Below are 13,139 nucleotides of genomic sequence, written 5' to 3'. Positions count from 1 at the left end.
GGCAATAAATTTTTGAGCATACTTAAAATTGTCCTAAATAATTAAAGCTAAAATTTATTCTTCAAAAGGAATGAACCTGCTAAATTTGTGTTGCTGTGACTTTGACTTAATGACATTGATTTTTTTCTTTTAATCACTCACTTGATAATCAAGGAAATGTTCAAATCTTTGATGAAGTATCCCTGGATTCTAGTTTATTTCCTTGTTTTAATAAGACAGGATATATTTTTCATGAAGTGTTATTGAAAATGGCCTCATGTACAGATATTTATTAAATATTTACTGAGAGCGTGTCAAGCATAAGACTCATTATTTAAGCTTCACCAAGCTATCTGTTTTCTAAACTAAATTAGTTACAGATTCTTGGGCAAATAATATTACATATAGTTATTCTAATAGCATCATGATGTTCCCAGTTTCCAAAGACCTAATCTGTTCCCATATCCTCAAATGTCCCCAATGACTTTAAATACTCTTCTTTTTCCCAGACTTAGGTGATATTATATTCAATGGTACCTCTCAGTTTTCCGTTATTTATTCATTTATCCATTTATACAACATACATTCGTTCAATGTTATTGAGTACCCCTGTGTGTTTGGCACTATGCTAGGCACAGAGCACGTTATCTGCTAGCAAGTAATTACATGATAAAGACTTTTTTACTGATAAGTAATTTTAGCAACAGGATCAATGCTTTAGATTAGGTAGCTTTCCAGCAGTATCAACCTCAAACATATATTTCTCATATATAGTACCTGCAGGCCACTGTAGGTTGGCTGCCGTGACTGAACTCTATGTGAATTCCCATTCCAGAACTGAATAAAATACATTTCCTATTTAGAGCCTGCCATCTCATGGTAAAGTAAAAAGCAAAACCTAATTGTGCAGTGGCTTTTAACATTTTTACTTGATTGTGATATGCAGTTGATTCTCATTATTTGAAATAGTGATGTTCCATTAAGAATATAATATGGCCAGGTGTGGTGGCTCCTGCCTGTAATCCTAAGCAGTCTGGGAGGCCAAGGCAGGTGGACGGTTTGAGCTCTGGAGTTTGAGACCAGCCTGAGCAAGAGTGAGACCCCCATCTCTACTAAAAATAGAAAAACTAGCCAGGCGTTGTGGTGGGCACCTATAGTTCTAGCTACTAGGGAAGCTGAGGCAAGGGGATTGCTTGAGCTGAAGATTTTGAGGTTGCTGTGAGCTATGACACTATGGTACTCAATCCCAGGAACTGAGTAAGGCTACCTCAAAAAAAAAAGTGTGTGTGTGTGTATGATATATATTAAATGCCTATAAAAATAATATATTGATTTTAATATAATTAGTATAACATCAAATTATATTATATATTTAATGTATCAACTAATTAATATACAGAATTAATTTATATATAGAAGGCTAATTAATGGTGGTATTATAAACAACCAAGTTCAAAAACTGATACCTTCCTACAGAAATTCTACTATTTCCAGAGCTTCTTGCCTATGTCTGTGGCATTGAACATAAGGTGATTACAAAAGACACAGAAAATGATCCAAATGCATGTGTAATGATTGAACAGTCTCCATTATCATGTAATATTTTCAACAAAGCTATTATATGTTATATAATATTGAGAAATAAAAGGATTAGGAATAGGTAAGTTGAATAAAAATATTATGCCCAGCCCTTTAGCATATTAATTATTTTAGTTTGATTCAACTGTTTGTATTGACTACTTGCCATACGAAGGAATTCTATCTGGGAGACTTGAGTTTAAGCAGATGAAATGGACACTTATAATGAGTGAGTGTTATTGTGTGTAAATATATCTCAACAAAATTTTCAAAAGAAGAATCTTTATAGATTTCAAACCTGCACCTGGGAGATTTCTCTGCATGCTTTGCCCTCCAGAAGCAGTAGACCATTGTCACTCTGCAGCAAGGTTCATAGTGAGGAAGGAGGTTCAGCATGGCTGCTCCATGCTCAGTGGTAGACAGGTGAGACCCAGCCTGAATGAGGGCGTGGGGTAGCTTTAAAGTTTTCCTTTCCAGCTTTCCTCCTTTGCTGTGTAGTCAAACTCTGCCTGGCTTCTCTGGAAGCTCTAGAGCCAAGGACTGTTCCCAGCTTCTGCCCTAATAGCACCAGATATCTGCTTTTGTTACTGAAAGCTTGGCATTTGCTATTGATGCTGCATTGAAAGAAGAGAATAAGTGGTTTGAGAAGAAGAAAAGGAAAATTTATTACTTTGCTGGCAAAGGAAGAAAAATGGCTGTTTATCACAAAATATCCAGTTCCTCACACATAAGCAGAAACACTGAGTTTTAAAGGGGATAGTCTATTGTGGCTCAACTACAGCTAATGATTCTAACATTCCCATATCTTCAGAAGACAAAGTCATCACCTCTGCCCACTTGGGAGGCCTGTGGCTTCTACCCCCAGGCACTGGGCCTCCACCTCCACAGCACACAGTTCAGCTGAACCACTGCTTACAGCACAAAGAACAAAAGACACTTCCTGGCCCTTCCCCATCCCAGCTGCAGCAGGGATGCAGGCCTCAGTTTCCAAAAGAGTAGGTGAAGTTCTAAAGAGACAGAAAACATTTTTGCTGTTGTTGGTTTTCGTATTTGTTTGTTTCTTTTTCCTCAGACTGTGTCGGGCATCACACTTTAAAGTGGTGCAGGATACAGGGCCATAAGGCCTTTCTGCCACTCCATAAAGGGCAGAAGTTTTTTTCCTTCCCTTTCTCCCCCAGGACCTTTGTCTGTGTCCTGAAGTGAAAAGCTCTCACCTTCCTCAGAAGACTAAGGCTTTTGCTTCAGATTATTGAAGGGCCCAGAGAAATGTGCAGTATTTTTTGTCTATCCTCCAGTGCAGCCAATCATCCCTCAGACACTTGCATCTCCCTAAATCTCTGGCTTCTCACTTGTTCATATTTTGCACACTGATATGACTGTTCTTCAATATAAGAAATAATAGCAATGAATTATCAGTATTAAAAATAATGAACTTTAAAAACTTCCAAACAAAGCCATCCTGAGTGGCAATCTTATTAGGCAGCTATTTGAGTACTGGACAATAAACATACCTGAAATCAGTAAACATAATCTAAAATATAGTGGAATCAGTTATAATGCATTGATCCTGATTTTGCTGAAGTTATCAGCACCCTCTAGTGGAAGTAGAGGGTGCTGATAATGTTTTCTTTGTAACATTTTTTTTTTTTGTGTGTGTGGTTTTTGGCCGGGGCTGGGTTTGAACCCGCCACCTCCGGCATATGGGACCGGCGCCCTACTCCTTGAGCCACAGGCACCACCCTTTTGTAACATTTTTTAAAAATTCACAGACCTTTCTCAAATATGTACTTTTGCACAGATGCATTATTGGTCATTAAAACTTGGCAGTTTCAGAAACTAATTTTGAGTACAGTAATACACACAGAAGTATTTATTTTTATTGTACTAAATAGGTGTAAATCTTTTAATATAGTGTTTATGTTTCATTCAAAAAGCAATCCATAACGAAAGGAAGCCTGAAAGGACAACAGGGAAAACCCACAGAAGGTCAGAAAATGCCCATCTATGTTTCTGCTTTGCTAGGTGAGAGTAAAATCTACAGGAGAGTTTCTGTATTTAAATTTTATTTATGGACCAGCAATCAAGATGGCAGACTAGACATAGCTCCTTTGCAGCCAGACATGGTGAGATTAGGGAGAGAAGACTCCAAGCGCTGCTAGCTTGTGGGCTCTACCCAGAAACAGAAAGATCCCAAGAGGAGGATGAAAGCAGTGGAGAAGCAGCAAATGTTTGTGATCAGTCTGAGGCTGGCCTGCTGTGGTGGTAGCTACAGCAGCTGCAAGATTTGCAGACAGGGGAGGTGTTCCTTGTGTTTTTTTGTTTGTTTGTTTTCTTTTTGTGGACTTGAGCACTTGGTTGAGTTACCTTGGGAGATCTTGGGCGAGTGAGCAAGTGAATTTGAACAGTGCCTAGAGGCTGGGACTGAGCCACGGGGTGGAGCTGAGCTTGCATTGTTTGACTACAGGCTGGGCACAGCCATTGTGGGAGAGATGATTTTCAGGCTCAGCCCTTATAGTCCTAGAGCAAGGCTGGTTCTGGAGCATCTTATAAGCAGGCAGCCACTTCTGGAGAGATCTGAGCAACACATGATTTTCTGGGAAAGCCACTGCCTGGCCAAGGGACACGGTTTGGAAAAGTGAGGCATGTTTATTAAGTGCTCTGAGGAGAGATTCAGGCTGCCAACCCTATGGGGTTTGAGGGCAAAAAAAGTCAGCAGAGCCTTCCAGTCTCCATCTTATGCAGCTGTACCAGCTCTCATACCCCAGAAGATCACCTGTTGCCCAGGCAATATTCAGCAAGATATATATATATATATATATATATTTTTTTTTTTTAAGAAAAAACTATCTTCTATGTATGTATGTATATGTATGTGTACTATGTATGTATAGTTTTTCTTTAAAATTTTTTTAAATTTTCCTCCTAGATTTTTTATCCTTTTATCTTCGTTTTTCTCATGTAAATATAATTTTTCATGTTACCTTCTTTAATAATATGGGCTTCATTTTTGCTAGTTTTTATGCCCCTGTTAAAATGCCCCTGTTATTCATTTTTCCCCTCAATTTTATCCCTTAACATTTTCATTTGTTTGTTTTGGTTTGATTTTTACTAATTTTGTTTTTCTTCTCTACGTGGTGGAGGTGGGGTCTTGTGTTTGCTCAGGTTGGCAAAGAGCTGCAGATGTTAAGGTACCCACCCAACCCCCCTTTCCCCCAGAGGTTGGGATTTGTGAATGTGGGTCAAAGTACCCTATTGTACACCATGATATCTCCTCTCTCTTTCTGTTCCTCTCTTCTTTTTGTTAAACTTCCCTTTTACTCACCTCTTTCCTTTCTATTTTCTCTCTCTCTTTTTTCTTTCTTTTTTTTTTAATCTTTTATCCTTTCTTGATCTTCACTCTTATCGTCCTTTTAGTCCTTTACCAAAAAGACAGTTCAACACCTTAAGCCAGAGGCACGGTAACTGAAAGAGCAAGAGGAAGTAAAAGAAAAAAGTAGGGCAAGGAAAAAGACAAAAGGTAAACACTCATGAGAAAGAAACAGCGGAAAAATCCTGGCAACATGAAAAAACAGACCAGAGCAACTCCCCCACCAAGGGATAATGAGGTAGCTACTGCAGAGGGTTCCACTTATAAAGAAGTGTTAAAAATTGAAGAAGGGGAATTTAATATATGGATGGTAAAAACAATGAAGGAAATTGCTGAGAAAGTGGAAAATAACCAAAAGGAAATCCTAAAACAGAATTAAATAAGAGATGAATAATACAAAGAATATAGAAAGGATATAGCAGAGCTTAAGGAATTGAAACAATCAGGGAACTTAAAGATGGAGCAGAAACTATCAATAACAGATTACATCATGCAGATGAAAGAATCTCAGATGTAGAGGATAAAGCTCTGAAGTTAACTCAGGCAGTTAAAGACACAGAAAAAAGAGAGAGAGAAAGCAGAACATCCACTGACAGAATTATGGGACTTCATGAACCCTTCAAACATACTAGTTATGGTTATCCCAGAAGGGGAAGAAGAACATCCTAGAGGAATAGAAGCCATACTAGAGAATATCATAAATGAAAATTTTCCAAATAGCAACAAAGATTTATACACACTCCTTTCAGAGTGATATCAGACCACAGGTCATCTCAACTCAAATAGAGCTTCTCCAAGACAAACTGTGATGAACCTGTCCAAAGTCAAGACAAAAGAGAAGATTCTTCAAGCTGCCAGGAGTAAGCACCAATTGACCTATAGGGACAAATCTATCAGGATGACTGCAGACTTCCCCAATGAAACTTTTTAAGCCAGAAGACATGGTCATCTAACATTAACCTAATTAAAAAAAACAACAGCAATTTTTAGCCTTGAATTCTATATCTTGATAAGTTAAGCTTTAAAATTGAAGTAGAAATCAGATCATTCACTGATATGCGAACATTGAAGAAGTTTGCCACAACAAGATCAGCTCTGTAGGAAATACTTAGACCCATTCTACATACTATCAAAATGGACCACTAGCAAAGTAAACACCCAGAAACTAAAGGATAAAAACTAGCTTCCTCAATGATGCAAAAGATAAAACTAAACTATGGAATTTCACAAAATAAGATGAATAGAACTCCACCACACTTATCAATTATCTCAATAAATGTTAATGGCTTGAATTCCTCACTGAAGAGGCATGGATGGCTGATTGAATGAAAAAGCGCAAGCCATCCATTTTCTGTATGCAGGAAACACACCTAGCCTCAAAAGACAAAATAAAACTCATGGCTAAGGTATGGAAGATAATTTTTCAGGCATATGCAAATCAGAAGAAAAGAGGGGTTGTGATCTTATTTTTAGATACAAGTGGATTTAAAGCAACTGAAGTCAAAAAAGACAATGATGAACATTTCATATTGGTTAAGGGAACAATACAACAAGAAGAAATTTCAATTCTAAATATTTATGCAGCCAACTTAAATGCTCCCAGATTCTTGAAACAAACCTTAATTAGTCTGAGCAACACCATAATAGTGGGGACTTTAACCCTCTTCTTATCGAGCTGGAGAGCTCCTCTAAAAAAAGAAACAAGGGACTTAAACATAGACCCTAGAACAACTGTGCTTGATAGACATATATAGAACACTCTATCCTAAGGCTAAAGAATATGTAACATTCTCCAAAATAGATCATATTGTAGGACATAAATCAAACCTCAACAAAATCAAAAGAATTAAAATTTTACCTTGTATCTTTTCAGACCACAAGGAAATAAAGGTGGAACACAATTCCAACAAAAATGTTCAACCCCACACAAAGGCATGGAAATTAAACAACCTTATGCTGAATGACAGTTGGATCAAGGAAGAGATAAAAAAGGAAATAATTAACTTCTTGAGCATAACAACAATGAAAACACAAGCTACCAAAACTGTAGGAAACTGCAAAAGCAGTTCTAAGAGGAAAATTTATTGCATTAGATGCCTATATCCGAGAATTCTATGAAACCACATCAATAACCTAATGAATCATCTTAAAGAAATGGAAAAGGAAGAATAAGATAATCTCAAACCTAGCAGAAGAAAAGAAGTAACCAAAATTGAATCATAAATAAATGAAATTAAAAATAAAAGAATCATTCAGAAAATTAATGAAAGAAAAGTTGGTTCTTTTAAAAGAAAAATAAAATTGACAAACCATTGGTCAGATTACCCAGAAATAGAAAAGTAAAATCTTTCATAACCTTGATCAGAAATGAAAGGGGGGAAATAACAACTGATACCACAGAAATACAAGAGATTATTTCTGACTACTATCAAAAACTTTATGTCAGAAATTTGACCACGTGGAGGAAATAGACCACTGCCTGGAATCACACCATCTTCCTAGACTTAACCAGGAATAAATAGATCTCTTGAACAGACCAATATCAAGCACTGAGATTGCCGAAACAATAAAAAAGCTTCCAACAAAAAAAGCCCAGGACCAGATCAGAATTCTATCACACCTTCAAAGATGAAATGTACTTATACTGCAGAACCTATTCCAAAACATTGAGAAAGAAGGAACCTTCCCCAACACATTCTATGAAGCAAGCATCACCTTGATTCCAAAACCAGGAAAGGCCCTAACTAAAAAAAGAGAACTATAGATCAATTTCATTAATGAATATTGATGCAGAAATACTAATAAAATCTTAGCTAATAGATTGCAGCTACTAATTTAAAAAAATTAAATACCATGATCAGGTAGGCTTCATCCCAGGGAAGCATGAGTGGTTTAATATATGCAAATCCATAAATTTAATACATCATATCAATAGAAGCAAAAACAAAGACCACATGATCCTCTCAATAGATGCAGAAAAATAATTTTACAAAATTCAGCATCCTTTTCTAACAAGAACACTTAAGAAAATAGGCATAGGTGGCACATTTCTTAAGCTGATTGAAGCCATCTATGACAAACCCACAGCTAACAGCATACTAAATGATGTAAAACTAAAAGTTTTTCCACTTGGAACTGGAACCAGACAAGGATGTCCATTATCGCCACTATTATTCAACATAGTTCTAGAAGTTCTAGCCAATGCAATCAGGCAAGAGAAGGATATCAAGGGCATCAAAGTGGGAGAAGAGGAGGTCAAACTCTCACTTTTTGCTAATGATATGATCTTATACTCATAAAACGCCAGAGACTCAACACAAATCTCCTGGAAGTATCAGGAAATACGGTAATGTCGCAGGATATAAAATCAATGTCCACAGATCAGTAACCTTGGTATATGCCAATAACAGCCTAGTTGAGAAGCAAATCAAGGACGCAATTCCCTTCTCAGTAGCTTCAAAGAAAATGAAATACTTAGGAATACACCTAATAAAAGAGGTGAAAGATCTTTTCAAAGCAAATTATGAAACCTTAAGAAAAGAAATTACAGCAGACCCTAACAAATGGAAGAACATACTATGCTCTTGTCTTGGAATAATCAATATTGTCAAAATTTCTATTCTACATCGAGCAATCTACAGATTCAATGCAATCCTCATTTAAATACCAACATCATATTTTGAAGAACTAGAAAAAAATAGTACTTAGTTTTGTATGGAACCAGAAAAAATCCCATATAGCTAAGGCCATTCTTAGTAATAAAAATAAAGTCAGAGGCATCACCCTACCAGACTTCAGGCAATATTACAAGTCCACAGTAATAAAAACAGCATGGTACTGGCACAAAAATAGAGACATAGACATATGCAACAGAATAGAAAACCAAGACATGAAACCAGTCTCTACTTACCATCTGATCTTTGATAAACCAAACAAAAGCATACAGTGGGGAAAAGAATCCCTACTCAACAAATGGTGCTGGGAGAACTGGATAACCACATGTAAAGGACTGTAACTTGACCCACACCTTTCACCCCTTAAAAAATTGACTCAAGATGGATAAGAGACTTAAATCTAAGACACAAATTGATAAAAATATTAGAAGAAAGTATGGGGAAAACTCTTGATGATATTGGACCGGGGAAAGATTTTATGACAAAGACTTCAGAGGCCACCACAACAACAATGAAAACTAACAAATGGGACTTAATTAAGCTGAAAAGCTTCTGCACAGCTAAGGACACAACAAGTAAAGCAAAAAGACAACCTTCAGAATGGGAAAAGATATTTGCAGAGTATCAGTCTGACAAAGGGTTTGATAACTAGAATCTACAGAGAACTCGAATTCATCAACAGAAACAGAGTAAACAATTCCATCTACCTCTAGGAAAGAGATATAAACAGAACCTATCTGTGACAAAGAAAGATGAATGGCTCACAAACGGTTGAAAAAAAAATGCTCATCATCCCTGATCATCAGAGAAATCAAAACCACCCTGAGATATCACCTAACCCCAGTGAGAATGGCCCACATCACAAAGTCTCAAAGCTGCAGACACTGGCATGGATGTGGAAGGAAGGGAACACTTTTACACTGCTAGTGGGACTGCAAACCTTTTTGGAAGAAGTATGGAGAATCCTCAAAGAACTCAAATTATACCTTCCATTTGATCCTGCAATCCCATTATTAGGCATCTCCCCAAAAGAAAAAAAAAATCCTTTCATCATAAGGACATTTGCAGTAGAATGTTTATCACAGCTCAATTTACAATCACCAGAATATGTGGAAACAGCCTAAATGCCCACCAACCCAGAAATGGATTAACAAGCTGTAGTATATGTATACCATGGAATACTATCCAGCCACTAAAAATGATGGGGACTTTACATCTTTTGTATTAACCTGAATGGAGGTGGAAAACATTCTTCTTAGTAAAGCATCTCAAGAATGGAGAAGCAAGAATCCAATGTACTCAATTCTAATATGAAGGCAGTAGGTGAGCTAATACAAGGTGGCGGGTAGGGGAGTGAGGGGTTAGGGAGAGGGGAGGAGGGAGAGAGTCACGGTGTATGGCACCCTTCCTGGGGGCAGGTCGCAATTACAAGAGGGACTTTACCTAAGAACCGCAATCAGTGTAACATAATTTTTTGTACCATCAATGATTCCCAAACAATAAAAAAAATTAATTTTTGAAAATTCCAAGTATCTCTGTTCTCACTAAATTAATATACAATTATTTAAAGAATAATATTTTGAATGTATGCTGAACTTTTAGCCAGTGCAGGGCACAAAATGATGAGCTTAAGTATACCCACATGTTTTACTCTGCTTCTAAAATCAAAAGGCAAACAAACTGCAACTCTCTTGAATATTTCACATTAGCTCTGATAAACATCTCTTTTCAGTAATTACAACTGTATCATAAATCTCAGCCTGAACAATGAAATTTTACAATTAGCAAGATCATATTACTACTATGTTTATGAAAATGTAAAATTATTCATAAATTAAAATTAAGTCAATGTCTTCCCTTCTGACTTTTTTTTTTTGTTTTGAGACAGAGCCTCAAACTGTCACCCTGGGTAGAGTGCTGTAGCATCACTGCTCACAGCAACCTCCAACTCCTGGGCTCAAGTGAGTCTTCCGCCTCTGCCTCCCAAGTAGCTAGGACTACAGGTGCCTGCCACAACACCCGGCTATTTTTTTGGTTGCAGCCATCGTTGTTTGTTTTGGAGGGCCAAGGCTGGATTCGAACCCGCCAGCTCAGGTGTATGTGGCTGGTGCCTTAGCCGCCGAGCTCCCTTCGGACTTTTTACTTTGGTTTTTTTTTTTTTGTAGAGACAGAGTCTCACTTTATAGCCCTCGGTAGAGTGCCGTGGCATCACACAGCTCACAGCAACCTCCAGCTCCTGGGCTTAAGCGATTCTCTTGCCTCAGCCTCCCGAGTAGCTGGGACTACAGGCGCCTGCCACAGCACCCGGCTATTTTTTTTTGTTGTTGTTGTTGTTGTTGCAGTTTGGCCGGGGCTGGGTTAGAACCCGCCACCCTCGGCATATGGGGCCGGCGCCCTACTCACTGAGCCACAGGCGCCGCCCTTACTTTGGTTGTTTTAATAGTCCTGCAACTTCATCAGTAAAACAGCCCAATTCCCTTAACAATAAATTGATGGTTCTCGTAAATTTTATGTAGTTTAAGGGCAGAAGACTACATGAAGTTTCTTTTCCCTGAAATGTTCCTCATCTAACAGGCAGCCACAGCTTTAGGCTATTGTGTTCCACCTACTAATTTTTGCAAAAAGCACAGTTCCTCTTCACATAGAGATTTTTGGAACAAAAAATAGTAGATCTGTCTGAATATAAATATAAATGATAAAAACATTAAAACTTAGGTATTTAAATTCCGTGCCTTCGCTTGCTGAGGAAGAATTAGTTTATATGTTCCTTGGCAATGAGCTTTGTGCTTCTCAGTAGGGGGAAGCCTGGAGATAAAAAATTGGAGATACCAAATTCCTTTGCACCAGGAAAAAAAGATGAAACATACAAAGTAAAGATTCTGGGGAGTGAACAAAGAATAGAAAAGCAAGGGCGATGTGGAGGACTGCAGGGTTCTCACCTGAGAATCTAAGAGCATCATGATTGATTATTAAATGAATGTTAAAACATTTGGCGTGGCTTTACTCCCACAGTTTTGTTTTTAGTATTGTCTAAGGTGTGGCTTAATAATTTGCATTTCTAACAGTTCCCTGATGGTGCTAATACTGCTGATCCAGGGACTCTACTTACTAAGAATCCTTTATGAACTTCTGCTTTATGTCAAATGGCATCACTTGCTGGGTAACCAACCATCCCTATTTGCTTGAAATTAAGGAACTTCCTTGACTTTGAGACTTTCAGAGGTAAAACTGGAATTTATCTGCAAACCAGGAAGATTTGTCCTGTGAAAGCCACAAGAATCGAAATGGATTCTCTTGTGTCAAACCTTAACATTCTCCTGCACGTATACCTGATCGTAAGAACTATTAGAGAAAACTGGAGAAACTTCAAACTTGCAGAAGGCCACCACAATCCTACAAAAATTACTTCTGAGAGGACATCTACCTAGCAATCGGTTCATGGGAAGACAGAGTGTTGTATCCTTATTACTGAGTCATGTAGGCAAAGATAAGTATCCTCAATTTATGTAATATTCCTTGTTTTATAAAAACTTGGCCTTCCTTTACTTCCTTAATAGGCTCATTGTATTCCCACTGCAATGCTCAATCCCAAATAAGTACCACTTCCTTTTAGAGAGCATCTCTTTGGCCTCTGTTATTTACACCGGATAGGACGTGACACCTCATCTTCAAGATATTTTCAATAAAGAGCTAAAATACTAGCTAATACTTTTGGACCAACATTTTAATGTTTTCTTTTTAATTGATTTATTAATTCATTAGTTAATCTTAAACTTTAGGGATTTTAAAATGAATATGTTAAAATTGGCCTCAAGGCTAGAATTGCATTTTTGAAGTTATCATCTGTGATTCTGGCCCAGGGTGTATAGTACTTTTCTGTGGCTAGAATTTCCACTAGAACCGAATAAGCCATGACCGTGACCACCAAATGGCCAGTGTTTTGTTTCAGCACCAAGTGAAAGGGGCTCAGTAGGAAGAAGGATGTTTCTTGGACGAACATGACAAAGTGACGGAGTATACAAATTCTTCAGTTTATACAATTTTTGAGGAAATTCACTGTTCAGTAATGGGCGTTCCAAACAGTTAAGTATATGGAGTGTTTTGTGAGTTCATCAAATTAGGCAGAAATAAATGCAAAACCTTAATGGTTTAAACAAAGAAAGAGTAGTTCCTCACAACCCCCTCCCCCCAAAAATTGCCCTTTTTTTCTGGTCATAACTTTTTTTTTTTTAGAGACAGAGTCTCACTTTATCACCCTTGGTAGAGTGCTGTGGTGTCACAGCTCACAGCCACCTCCAACTCCTGGGGTTAGGCGACTCTCTTGCCTCAGCCTCCCAAGTAACTGGGACAACAGGCACCCACCACAAGGCCCGGCAATTTTCATGTTGTTGCAGTTTGGCAGGGGCCGTGTTCAAACCCACCACCTTTGGTATATGGGGCCGGCGACCTACCCACTGAACCATAGGCAGTGCCATAACTTTTTACATCATAATTCAAATAGACAGCACAAAATAGAGTTTAATGATGTGCGGTGATGGTAA

This window comes from Nycticebus coucang, chromosome 12, assembly GCF_027406575.1.
Source record: "Nycticebus coucang isolate mNycCou1 chromosome 12, mNycCou1.pri, whole genome shotgun sequence".
NCBI lineage: Eukaryota > Metazoa > Chordata > Mammalia > Primates > Lorisidae > Nycticebus > Nycticebus coucang.
This window is presented reverse-complemented; position numbering follows the sequence as displayed.